Raw genomic sequence first — 8,836 nt, 5'->3', positions numbered from 1 at the left:
AGACACAGCTGAAATGCTTTGCCACCCCCAAGTGGACACTTGCATTTTACCAGTGACATTTCTAAGCAGAATTTTTGCATTATTTCTCCCTCTGCCAGAGATTACAGTGTGTTTTCCCTCTGGGCAGACCATGGCAGCGGTGCCTTGCTGCCCAGGTCCCTGTTCTCCTGCCTGCGCACTGCTCCAAGCTCTGGGATCCCACCTGGTCCCACCTGGGCTCTGCCCGTGCTGGATTTCCTCCCTCACCCTGTGCCTCCCTTGGGCAGATCCCTCACAGAGCCCTGGGGCTTTTCCTCCCTGTCCCAGCTGTGTGAAATCTGCCCTAGACACCAGCCAAAGGGGTGAGGAGACATAGTCACACATCCAGCATGGGCTGGAGCCATTCCTCTGCCAGCTTTTGTGGCCCTTTCAACGCCTTTTATGCATTTAGGGTGAGACAGCACCTTGTGCTGGTGCAGAGAGAGCCATCCACGAGCAAGCCCTGGGGCTTTTCCTCCCTGTCCCAGCTGTGTGAAATCTGCCCTAGACACCAGCCAAAGGGGTGAGGAGACATAGTCACACATCCAGCATGGGCTGGAGCCATTCCTCTGCCAGCTTTTGTGGCCCTTTCAACGCCTTTTATGCATTTAGGGTGAGACAGCACCTTGTGCTGGTGCAGAGAGAGCCACCCATGAGTGAGACACCCTCGAGTGATGCCCTCTCTCCTCTCCTCATGGGACAATCCCAACCTTCAGCTGCAGAGCCCAGGGTTCAGAAATGCATCCCTTGGCTTGCATACCTGCAGAGAAAGGTTGGGGGGTGAAGCTGGAGGGTGAAGATTTCCTGTGATCTCAAGCAAAGTAGTCATGGTTTTGTCCCAAGGAAATTCAAAAGGGTTTTGTTGTGAAGGGGAAGCAGAGGTGGGAGGAAAGTGCATGGATGGAATAATTTTAGAAGAGAAGTAGTGAGAAGCAAATCATCATGAAGCAAATCATCATGAAGCAAATCATCATCATCACCTGGTTCTGAATTAACTTATTTTCTCGTCCTAAAATCAGTTTTTATCACATTTAATTTATCACATTTAATTTGTTGTCAGTCAAAAGCTGTGATACGCAAAAGCAAAAACAACTGAGCTTTTTTGGCCAAATATCAAAATCAAAGCTGAAAACATTTAGTCTTGCACCAAACCAAACCTTCTGTGAAAGTGTTATTGGGAGAGACATGTCAAAACTCCTCTGAATTCTGCTGAAAATAAAATAAATACAGTGGAAAAAATGCAGACTAACTGCAGACTCCAAGTTAAGTTCTCTGTGACTGCACAGCTTGGTAGCCCCTCACTCCTGAGGGAGGATCTCTAGAAAACAGTTGATTCACTTTGTCCCTCAATGTAGTCAATGCCCACTGGAGGCTTTTCTTCCCAAAAGGTCAGGGCTTGAGTTATTTATCACTCTGCTCTGATATTTACCTCCTGCATTTTGAAAGCTGGATCCAAAGATGAAAAACACAGGAAGATGGATAGAGATGTCATGAAAGCTGATGCTGTTCCTTTATTTATACATTAAGGAGCTTTCATAGCCAACTGCTGAAAAATGTTGGCAACTGGCTGAGAAAAACTCCTGTTGCACAAAAATGGAGAGCAACTCTCCTTCCCCCAGAGTGGTCTGGTGTGATAAAACTGTATTTATTTGAAACCAAGCGTGACTTTGGAGACAGAACTGTCTATTGATTTATCTCTCTGCTTTTGTTTCCCTCTGGGAAATGTGCAAATGTGTGGGCAGAAAGTGTGGAGAGCAGGGCAGAGCTCCAGCACTGTGAACAAAACGTGGAGAGTCTGAAATGCGCTACAAGGAAGACTCAAAGGGGAGAAGAATTGTGGTTGTTGCCAGTGAGTGATGCTCAGATCTAACACCAGGTTCAGTTGGAAAAACCACCCTCAACAGCAGGTGGATGGTTCTGTCCAGTTTATATGAAGAGTTTTTGAACACCACTGTGTTTTGAAGTGTTTAAACCACAGCTTATCAGTAAAACTCAATGTACATTCCAGCTGCACAGATGGTTATCTGTACCTGTAACATGAAAATAAATATACTAAACTCTGTCTACCTAAGCCTGGTCCATGCTCCAGAAATCCTTGTTTCTCCCTCTGACTTCATGTGAGCAGCAGAAGATGGACATTCCCCAAATGTTCAGCCACCACCAACTGCAGGACACCAAGAGCTCATTCCATGTCACAGTCCATTCCAGCTGCACAGATGGTTATCTGTACCTGTAACATGAAAATAAATATACTAAACTCTGTCTACCTAAGCCTGGTCCATGCTCCAGAAATCCTTGTTTCTCCCTCTGACTTCATGTGAGCAGCAGAAGATGGACATTCCCCAAATGTTCAGCCACCACCAACTGCAGGACACCAAGAGCTCATTCCATGTCACAGTCCTTAAAAAAAAAATATATATATATATATTAAAAATATATATATATTTATATTTTTTTTTCAGCTGCTATATTTGCACAAAACCAGCATAAATCCTCATGGGCCTTGTGACCAAGAATTCTGCACAACTTCCCTACAGGGGAGGAGGTTATAAACTGGGCAGCACAAAACTCTCTTGTCACATCCAGGAGAGGGTCCCAAAGCAGAAATTTCTCCTTCCCAGCCTCTGGAACAGCCAGGTCTGCTCTCCCTCTTTGTTTTCCCACAGTTGTCTCATTTTCTCTGCTTTCATTAAGGCACTTGCTAATATTTTCCCCACTGAGGTTTCTTTTTCTACAAACTAGCAAATTGCTGAGCTGCGGCATTTCCATATCAAATGGATATTAATGTAAGGAGAATTATGATAATGAAAGCAGAATGAACAAGAAATCAAACAAGCTGTTGCAAGGATTAAAATTTGAGTTTAGAATTTGGTCCAAGTCAATGCAATGATGGTAAATGTCCTTCAGAGTGAGCTGGGGGTTAAAAGAGTTCCCAAAGAAACTGCAGAAAATTGCCCAGTCTGGGCCCTGCAGGTTTCCTCTCCTGGGAAAAACACACTTTTGAGGTTGTTAGGGCAGGTCACCACGCACCAAAAGACAGTGAACATCTTGTGCATGATTCCCTGACTCTGAAAAAGAAATTTGCCAAGTACAAAATTGACCATAATGAAAGAACCTCTCCAGGAGAGTCAAGGGTTGTTGATTTTCCTCAACATTTCTTTCCATTTACATTCTGGGTAATCAATAGCCTGCCTTGGTCATACCCAGACAGAGGTAAGCTCATTTGCTACCAGTAGAAGAAGACTTACTTTTACCATCTCGACTTTTTGAAACCCTGAAAAGCTGTAACTGATGTTTTAAAGGCAAATTACCTTAAATCCACTTAATTTTTAAAGAAGGATTAATTTTAGGTGTATGGGAGCTGTTGGAATAATTTGCTTCCCACTAGGATAGCTAATTCATGAATAAAAGACTGATGTTCTAATTGTAAAATCCCAAACAACTTTTTTCTTGCATCCTCAGCTTACATTATTTTATGAAATACAGCAGCTCCTTCCCAGAGGAACATGATTTTGTTTGGTTTTTTGGCCAGATGTGGGTCTTCCAGAAAACCCTTTGACTCAGATGTGTACAACATGATCTCCATCAGAGGAAAATTGTATTCCTTTTTCTAGTCAAATGAGAGAGGAAAAAAGCTGTGCTAAAACCAATTTATCTGACCTACTTCAGTCATCTACTCTAGGTGCTTTACAGGTAGTTTTTATGCATAACTTCTGCAGCTGAAAAACACAGCCAGGCACAAGTCACCTTGGAGTGCTGCGAGCTCTTTGTTGCAGAGCAGGTAAGTTTATCAGACCCTTCCAATTTGTTTCATTTCTTCAGAACCCAAGAGACTCCCTCAGAAATGACTCAGTAGGAAAATCGTGCTCCAAATGAGCAAAGCAAATGGCTCACAGCTAAATCACCTCTAAACAGAGGGAGAAGAGCACCCTCAGGGGCTCACCTACCTCTTTGCTCATTGCTCTGGGGCTGCTGCCTCTGGGACACCTGGGCTGCACTCCAAAGGCAGAGAAATTCCAACAAAGCTCCAGCACTGTAGAATTTGCAGCATTTGTTTGCAGCCTTGCAGTTTTCTTTTCTTTACTTCTTTGGAGATGACAAGGGCAGGGAAGAGATCTGTCCTGCCAGAGCCAAACAGCTGCCTGAACTCAATGGAAAGTCTCCAAAAATAAGTTTTTTCCTGCTGCTGTTGACTGCAGTGCAGGTGGGTTGGCAGCACAGAGCAACTGCAGCAAAAAAAGTACAAGAGTCACAGTTTAAAAGAGTCAGAGTTTTGGGAAACGTAAAAACTCACCAGACTGTGAAGAAGGAAACAAAGCATTAACACAGGAACCTGGAGGTATCATTAACCATGTTTATTTAACCATGTACAGCCTGGGGTTTATTAGCTGGCTTGGTGTTAGGGAAATCCTGCATGAAAAAGGGGTTTTTTGAGCGTGAACAAGCCTGGTTAGCACCACAAAACTCAGCTTCCCCTAAGCCCTGCAGCACAGTTCCCTCCCAGCTCAGGTTACCTGCTCCCACAGAGAAACAAACCACAGAAACAGAGCAGGCATAAATTCCCATTTCAGCAGCACTGGCAGGCCCCTCCACTGGAACTGAGACACAGCAAGCTCTTAGCTTAAAATGATGCAAACCAGTTTGTGTTCCTGCATGAAACAAAGATGAACAGCATTTGACACTGGCCCAGATAAATCTGCTTTGGTTATGGATCCCAGTCCCAAGACAAGGGGCTGAGTCATGTGGAGCTGGCTCTCTGTGCTTGTAACACTAAATATTCCCAAAGCTGGGGCTCACATGGCAGCCTAGCAAATCCCAGCAAACCCACTGCACTCCTCCAAGAGGCAGCAAGGACTGCCAGACATGATTCAGCCTCAGCACAGCCCAGTTTTTGTGTGTCTCTTGCATTAACAGCAGGGAATGCTCATATGAGTGTTCATCTCAGCCTGGTTCCTTCAGGTCTCATTTCATTCCCTGTCTTCCCTCCCAGGAGGAACAGGTATATTGAAAATCATCTCTTTCCCCCCATCCGTCCAGTCTTTTTGCTGCTAAGAAATTCCACTGAGAGCTGAATCTTTTCCCTGCAACTTTATTTGCCAGCTGTAGGGTTTTCACACCGTTATTTGTATTCCAGTCCCGATTTCAATTACCTGGCTAACCTTTTCAATTTTCACAGAGAGTGAGAATCAGAAAACAGCAGGTCCTTTATTACAGCTCACACTGGTGGGGAATTCTTCGCCCCCCTTGCCTCCCCCATGTTTGCAGGAAAGCTCTGTCAAATTCAAACAAACTCATTGATAATGACTTGTCTATTTGCTTATGCTTTGCTGGCTGTTAAATATTCTGGTCCTTTCTGTGGACCTCTCTTCCATCCTCCTTTTGGCTTGAACATATTATATCTTACACCATTTCTAAAAGCCAAGGAGAAGCAATCTTAAGCCTTCACCCTGATGCTTGACTCCAGTGGGAATTCTCAGCAGGGTCAAGCACTGGAGAAGTTCAAAGCCTTGTGCTTTGGGCAGAGCTGTTTCTGATCTTTAATAAGCAAAACCTTGATCTTGTTAAGTGGTCGTGGCCAGTCCTTGTGTCCATATCTCAGAGCACTTCCCAGTGGAGGCTCAGGGCACAGGGGGGTTCCCTCAAACAAGGGGTGAGTCAGGCACAGGACACCACTCTGCTGAGCCCAAAGATCTGCCACTGAACTGTGCTGGCCACAGCTGTCACCCTTTCTGCCTTTCTCAATTCTCCAAGGCACACCCCTCCTCTTAGCTGCTTTATTAATATGAACTCTTGATCTAGCAGTCATTTCCATGCCTGGGCTCTGTCTGCCCCATCACTCAGCCATGAAGATCCTAAAAATGGTTTTATTTCATTGGGGAAGGGAGAGGATTTAATGCAAAGGACCTGTTCCTTAGCAACACCTTCCCATCTTTCTTCTTTTGTTATTTCCACCTCATTATCTTTGCCCATGTTCAACTCCAAATTAACTTAATTACAGACAGATTTCATATCTCTCTGAACCAGAAGGGGCACTTGTAAAACATCCCTGCAGTCAATAGTAAATGAGGGCCTTGGCCTATGCTAAGCAGGCTTTGGGAAAGGCAGTTCAGCTGTGCCTGCCCTGCTCCCTCCAGAGACCTCTCCCAGTTGCTCCCAGCTCCTGCTGTTCCTTTTCAGTGAGGCATTTCATCTCTCCATTTTGCAGCCTGTCCAAGTTCCCCCCAACCCCTGAGCCCCACAACAGACATCAGCATAAATCACCAGGTGAATGCTTCTCTCACTCGGTGCCACGGGCACTGTGACCTTTCCACCTCCCCTTTCCAGATTCTGACGGGCAACAAGGGCCTCAGTTCAAAGTCTGTGATTGGAATCTGTCCTGAGTACAAATCTGAGCTAAATCTGAACTAAATCTGAACCTTTCTGAGTTCGAATACCAGATGTACTTAGTCCAGGATGACCTCTGGTTACCTACACAGGTGGTAGGTGAAAGATCTCTCTTGGTTAATGCAGCCCTGGGTGCCCAAAAGTCACACACCAGTGGCAGCTCTCCTCTTGAACATCCCCTCAGAGATAAAAATACAACAACTGAACTACATCCAGGGCAGCCCCTCATACCCTATCTTGTCCTTACCCTGTGGAAATCAGCATCAGGACCTCTCTCTAGCAGCTGGTGGGTTCCTCACCTGCTCACAGATAAATAAGCATTGCTGCATTGCTGTGTCTTACCATTCACAGAAGTTCTCCACTGGCACAGGGAATATCTTCTTCCTTCTGTTGGAGCTCTAGTGGCTATCAGCCAGCCAGGACACCTCATCCTAAATCCACCAAGTGACTGCTCGCTGGCACAAAGTGCACTGAGGTGCTGCACTAAGGATGAGGAGAGATCTGTATTCACACAGTGAGGCAAGTGCTGTCAGAGAGAGCCAGCAACAGAACTGTGTTGAGGACACATGAAACACAAGGAAACCAAGGAAACTCTCTACAAAGACATAGAGTGAACCAAACTCCCAAACTCCCACCAGCAATAGAAAAGGGAAGGCTCTGTGTCAGTTTTAGAGGAATCAGAGAGCTGTAATTCCACCATTAGAAGAGGATGTATGGTTGTTTTCTGGAAAGGAAGGAAAGCCTGAGTGATGGTGCAGGTGGTTCCTCCTTTTTCAGATGAGCACCTCCTCCCAGCAGCTTGCCACCCTGGGAAGTAGAACCACAGGTTAGGTTGGGATGAGTTTCCCCGCTCACCCTGCAGAGCTAGAGCTGCAAACCATGCACTATCCTGGGATTAACTACCTCAAACACAGGCAGCAGAATTTCATTTGCAGAGTGAAATTCACTCTGCCCCAAAAGTTTCAGCTTCTTCCCTTTCTCTTTTGCCCCTTTCTTTCTCACCACTTTGGCCTGCAGGGAGAGAAGCCATAGGTAGGATATTTCCTTCCTATTACAGAGAACATTTTCAGAATTTCCCACCTCACATTTACCAGCTCAGCAGGAGACTATGCCCAACATCTGTGCTTATGCCGGAAAGGTCTGAAGAAGGCAAGGAGCAAATATCTGCCCTGAAAACTGAACGTGTGGCCTCTAAAGAGCATTTGAACACATCTTCCCCAGTTTCACAGCCCAAGCACACAAGTCAGTGCCACTGGAGGTCAGTCTTGTGCCAGGCAAACCTGTGGGACTGAGCGCTGGGGTGCCCTGATTGAAACCTTGGGAGCCGAGCCTGCATTTGTGGACACCCCAAGAGAAAACCTGCTCCAGCTCCCCCAGTGTTGATTTATGATGTAGAGATCCTTCATTTCTTTTTTCCTCAAGACTACTCAGTGGTGTTCAGTCAGCCCAGGCTCCCAGAAAGCCAGGCTGCTCCTCAGGACAGTGCAATCAGTGCGAACACTGAGTGAGCTGAGGCGAGCCAGGCCTGGCCACCTCATCCAAACCAACTTAGAAAATACTCTCGCTTTGGGACAATTCTCAGTCTTTTGTTTCACAGGGCATGGCAGAATAATTATATACAAGTTGCAAGCTCTGGATGAGAAATCAGGATATTGATTCATGATCAAAACAAGTACAAGATCAGTTATAGCTAATTCTGAGCCATATTCTTTGTCAGTGCCTATAATAAAGAATTCCTACACAGAACTCCATTTGAAGAGTCACTTCCTCCTACTCCTTCTGCAAGACCGTCCAAGAAGGGCTCAACAAATATTTAATTGGAAACAAAAACTTTCAGCTAAATATTTTCGTAAAACAGATTGTGCTTCTACTACAGCATCCCACAGGGGCCAGTGCAAACCCAGCTCTGGCGGTGCCAAGTGAAGTCAGCTCTTGGTAACTCTTATGCCTGTAGGAAAAACATTCATCAGTACGGTCTGAGTAGAAAATGGAGGCTGAAATGCTCAGTTGAGATAGACTGAAATTACTGTTCCTTGTTTTTTACCTTCAGGGTGAGTTAATTTTTCTCTCTAGATCAAGGATGGCAGAGCTGTTCTCTGCCCTGTCTCCAGCCAAGCCACATCTGGAGTGCAGGGTCCATCATCCACAGTCATTCGCTGAATCTCAAGCCTGAAATGAGAGCCAGCACTGCACAAACCCTCTGCTGGCCCCTGCTACAAACAGCCTTTAGCACAGACTTCTTCTGCTCTGCTGTAATCATTAAAGAGCCATTCCTTTTCTGCTATTTTTCCAGCAGAGCAATAGAAATATTGATCCCCACCACTGGCTTCTTTCCTGCGAATGATCAGTTATCCTTTGGTGTTAAACAAACTGCAATTATGCATTCTAAATAACCAGAGAATCACAGGGTGCAGGTACCTCCTGCTCTCTTACC

The sequence above is a fragment of the Geospiza fortis genome, unplaced genomic scaffold (assembly GCF_000277835.1).
Source record: "Geospiza fortis unplaced genomic scaffold, GeoFor_1.0 scaffold55, whole genome shotgun sequence".
NCBI lineage: Eukaryota > Metazoa > Chordata > Aves > Passeriformes > Thraupidae > Geospiza > Geospiza fortis.
This window is presented reverse-complemented; position numbering follows the sequence as displayed.